Here is a 5,701-nt window from a genome sequence, read left to right on the forward strand (position 1 = left end):
AGTTCGATTATCTTAAAGGTAAGAACGTTAGTAAACCGTTTGGTTATAGGCTTCAATCCAAGATAGGAAAAGAAATCAGTATTGAAAATATTATTTCTCCAGCCTTTCCCCCTTGGTTATTTTGTCCACCAGTTATATCTACTGAATTAAGTTTAAAAATTAAGAAATCGGACCATCCGATACAATTGCAACAACTGAGTTTGGAATTGATACATACAAAATGGTCACACCAACTCCATATATACACTGATGGATCCAAAGCTCCTGAAAAGGGAATTAGTTCAGCCGCTCAGTCTGTGTACCTTATTTTTTTTTTCCAAGGCAAAAGGTTATCTAATTTCACCTCCTCCTATAGGGCGGAATTGATTGCGATTATTCTTGCACTGGAATGGATAGAATATTTAGATATATATACAGGTGTTGTTATTTTCAGTGATTCATTAAGTGCACTTTTATCTTTACAGAATCGGAAAGACGATCCTATTATAACAGAAATTCTGACTATTACTACAAGACTAAAATATAAAGGTTTAGATATATACCTAGAGTGGATCCCTGGTCACTGTGGAATAAAAGGAAATGAAATAGCAGACTACTGCGCAAAAAAAGCTTTATCAAACAAAATAGAAATTCATAATCAAATAACATTATCAGAGACTATGCAAGTATTTCAAAAAGTTGTAAGATAGTTTGGCAAGAAAGATACCACTGAAAGAGTTGCAGCCATCAGTGTTACCCACTTATAAATGTAATCTAGGGAGACAGGAAACTGTACTCCATCGTCTCCGTTAACCAAGATCTACTTAGATTAGGGATCCATCAAACAGGGTTTTGTGATACATGTCGTGAGGTAGAAACATGTCAGACATTATCTTTTACATTGTCCAAAATACATAATTGAAAGATCAATGCTCCTTGTAGATTTGAATGAATCACAGCCTGGACAAATAATGGAGTAAAAGATGATCCAGGGATACAGAAAGCATTTTTACGTTTCGTTTCAAGAACGAAACGTTTTAGTAAGGAGTGATGTACTATTTTTTATATTGTATTGTTTATAAGAAATATGAAAGGATGATGCTTGTACAAGACTAATGTGAAAAGAAAAAAAATATATATATACATAATAATGTATGATATAATACAATATGTTCTGCACATATAACTAACAAAGCCCACAAGTGTTTTCGCCTTGTTGTTGTTGTTTAAAAAAAAGAAAATTATTTTAATGTTTAACCCATCTGTAAGCACAGGTACACTAGCGCCCCCTCGTCTATGCATGGGTGACCTAGGCAACATTTACGTCCGAAAAATCGGCACAATGTACGTGCTGACCGGTATGATTGCATCTTGAAAGGACAGGGCAAGCGCAACTAGTTGGAACTGAGCTGAAGCTAGCGGTTTGTTTTTGGTGAAGATTTGTTTATATGCCATTTTGACTAGAGTTACGGCAAACTTTTGTACATACCATTATTATCCCTTTTCATATTAGAAGGATGCACATGAAAAATATTTCACATATGTATACATCATTATGATATCATTATGTGAGAAGTGAGATTTTTTATTAACAGACTGGCGACAATAGTCAAATATGACTAATCGCCACTCAAACCAATATAAGAAGAAGAAAAAGTCAATGGTATAGAAGGAGGTCCCCACATTATAGCTAGGGCTACGGGTACATTTTTTTATGGATAAATTGACCGATTTTGCATCTTCGACTGGTGCCCGATCAAAATAGATGATCTACGTTTTTTTTGTGTAAAACACTTTCTCAACTGAGCACGGAATGTGATGAAAGTTCAGGAAATAAGTTATGTCAATACTTTTCTAACATCCGATTCCTAAATAAAATTTCTAGGGCCTATGATTACAAAGTGTGTGCTCAAAATCATGAAAATAAAAAAGACTACCGAGAGATAGAGAGAGTGCCATATTTCAATTTAGATCATAATGGCCGGAATAATTTAAATTGGGTAAAAAATGCACCAGAGCAACGGTTCACATTACTTACCATTTACCAGAGCTTTATAGATAGGCTTTAAGTTTTTTTTTTAAGCTTAACTATTGGTAATGAAAATAGTATTTTAAGAAGTTCCATTTAATTAAAAAAATAGGCCTATCGTGCGTAAAATTTGAAAATAAAAGCTCTTCATTTCTACTTTGAAAAGCCTTCACTCGATCTCATCCCCTATAATGCCTTGTGTACTGAAGGCAAAAGTAGTTATTTTTATTTGGTAGTCTTCGTGTGAAGACCCACTTGTTGATCAATTTATTAATTGGAGTCTGTGCCTGCAGACTATATACTGAAAATCGGGCTAAAGACATAAAGTGACATTCTCATAGCAACATGGTTTACTTTAAAGGGATGGTCCGGGCTGAAAGTATGTTTAGCTTAATAAATAGAGTAGAATTCACTGAGCAACCGAAAATTTCATCAAAATCGGATGACAAATAACAAAGTAATTGAATTTTAAAGTTTAGCAATATCTTTTGAAAACAGTCGTCATGAATTAGGTGGGCCGATGATATCACATCTCCACTTGTTTTTTGTATTTCATTATTTGAAATTAATTAATTGTCTATTTTTTTCCTCCAAGAACTAGAAAAAATTGGATTGACAACTGATTTAACGCGAAAGATATTTATTGCTGCAACTTATTTCATTATAAGGGAGACATATTATTCACACAAGTACGAAATAATGAAAAAAAAATATGATTTTATGTAATAACATATAGAACGGAAAGTTCATGACGACTGTTTTCACAATATATTGCTAAATTTTAAACTTTAATAACTTTATTATTTGTTATCCGATTTTGATGAAATTTTTGGCATTTTGCTCAGTGAATTCTATGTATAAAATATTTTCAGCCAGGACCATCCTTTAAACCCATGCTTATTGGCGGCGAAGCCAAAAAAATTAGGGGGGGGGGGTCCACCTGAAATTTTGGGATGAACACAGGTAAAACATTTGACCAGAAAAAAAAAAGATTATCAAACAAAATTTTAGGGGGGGGGGCACAAAAATTTAAGGGGAGGTTCATCTGAATTTAGGGGGGACGCAGGAAACAAAATTGACAAGCAAAAAAAATAGAAAAAACAGATTATCAGCCAAAATATTAGGGGGCGGGGGAACAGCAATTTTTTTTGACAAGCAAAAAAAAAGAAAAAAAAGGTTATCAACAAAAAATTAGGGGGGGGGGGGTGGGCGTCCACCCACCTCAAATCTAGGGGTAACCACCTCCCCCACTTCCGCCGCCTATGCCCCTGCTTAACTTAAAGATTATAGGAAACTGGTTACCAACTCATTCACCAAGTACAGATTATTCCATGCATGCAATGAAAGGCTGTACAAAATTGAGAAATGAAAAAGTAATATGTGAGTATACAATGAATTTCACTGAGTACATTATATCTTTGTCATTAAAGGACAAGTCCACCCCAACAAAAACTTGCTTTGAATAAAAAGAGAAAAATTCTACAAGCATAACACTGAAAATTTCATCAAAATCGGATGTAAAATAAGAAAGTTATGACATATTAAAGTTTTGCTTCATTTCACAAACAGTTATATGCACATCTCGGTCGGTATGCAAATGAGGGAACTGATGACATCACTCACTCACTATTTCTTTTGTATTTTATCATTTTTTTCTCGTCATTGTCATGTGAAATGAAGTTTCATTCCTCCCTGAACACTTGGAAATCCATTATTTTAACATTTTGTGCTTCAGGAAAGGAGGTCCTAATCATCAAATTCGTAAAAATTGAAATATTGTATAATTCAAACAATAAAAAAAAAAGAAATAAAAAAGTGAGTGACATCATCGACTCTCTCATTTGGATGTAACTGGCTCGTTCATATAACTATTTTATTAATAATAAGCCAAACTTTGACATGTCATAAATTTCTTATTTTACATCCGATTTTGATGAAAATTTCAGCATTGTGCTTGTCTGACTTTTCTCTATTGATTCAAATCAACATTTTTCTGAGGTGGACTTTACCTTTAACATAGAAGTGCAGAATGCCAAGTCTCACTCCTTAGGTGTGAAACTCCAGCATTAGAGACTCTTGCTCCTCCCCTAAATCTTAGCTCATATACTGAATCGTTTAGATTATTCATAATATGTTATGATCTCTTCCATGATCACGCATCGCTGGTCTTTGAACTTGCCTTGGAAGTGCACATTAACTAAAAACTCTTGTTTAGTAAATACATCAACACAACAAAAATAAAGAACTAGGTAAAAATCATATGAATTGATAAAACTCGTTATATTTGATTTGCTCATTGTTTAAAACAATTTGATATCAGATTGTTAAATATAATATTCATGAGTCACAGGAGTAGTATATAAAATAAAAGTTAAAAAGTATAATCTTGAAATATATTTAAGAATTAAGAAAACATGATTCATAATAATGTATCATCGGAATAAAGCAATTTATAGATAGTTATCAGAATAGAAAGAATATAAATTATTAATGAGTCCAATATTAACATTGGGTCTAATAAATAGAGTTTCCCTAAAGGACAAGTCTACCCCAACACAAAGTTGCCATGAATGAAAAGAGAACAATCTAACAAGCATTACACTGAAAATTTAATCAAAATCAGATGTAAAATAAGAGAGTTATGACATTTTTAGTTAAGCTTGATTTCACAAAACATTTATATTCACATGCTGGACGGTATGCAAATGAGGGGACTGATAACGTCACCCATTCACTATTTCCATATTTGTTATAATGACATATGAAATAGGCCTATTCTGATCTGCTCCTCATTTTCCTGTGAAACAAAGTTTTCTCCTCACTGAACATTTGGAATTACCATTGTTTTAACATTTTATGGTTCAGTCAATTTGGTCTTATTGTCAAATCTGTAAAAAAATGAAATAGGCCTACTGCATAATTCAAACAAAAACAAAAGAAAATAGTGAGCGAGGGACATCAACGAATATCAACGTTGAGCATATAACTGTTGTTTGAAACATGAGCGAAACTTTAACATGTCATAGTTTTTCTATTTTACATCCGATTTTGATGAAATTTTCAGCATTATCCTTTTTTTTCTCTCTATCTGTCTATTGATTGGAATAACATTTTCTAGGGTGGACTTGATCTTTATTACTAAGCTGCTCAATTTTGCGTTTGCCCAGGCAAGGTTTGTTTTCGTCACTGATGAAATATATTTGATTTTGATTTGACGTGATTCTAAATAAATATGATCTACTACCAATCATTAAAACATTCACAATTTGCAGAAGTATTCTTATGCGGATTACTTGAAAAAGAAAAGACAATCTCGGATTAAAATTCATTAAATTAATACATTTATATAAAAAAAACAGAATGGTAATATCTGTCTATGATTTGAATAATGAAGATGGAGATGAAATAAGGATAAGGATGGATAATGATATACATTAGGCAGAAACGTTCTGTAAAGAAACCACACATCTTGATGGGATGATTCGAAGACTACGCTACTGTTTACCCTGCCTACGTTTCACAAGAACTCATTTGACATGCACATTAGACAGGGGTTGCAGAATGGTTTTGAAAATGTGTGTGGTCGCGCGCGTGTGTGTAAAAGGGTTTGTGCGTGTGTGTGTGTGTGGGGGGTGGGAGTGGGGTTATAAAGAACACAATTCAGTTCAATTTATTTTTCATTCTTCAACATAA

Source organism: Lytechinus variegatus, chromosome 2 (assembly GCF_018143015.1).
Source record: "Lytechinus variegatus isolate NC3 chromosome 2, Lvar_3.0, whole genome shotgun sequence".
Classification (NCBI taxonomy): domain Eukaryota; kingdom Metazoa; phylum Echinodermata; class Echinoidea; order Temnopleuroida; family Toxopneustidae; genus Lytechinus; species Lytechinus variegatus.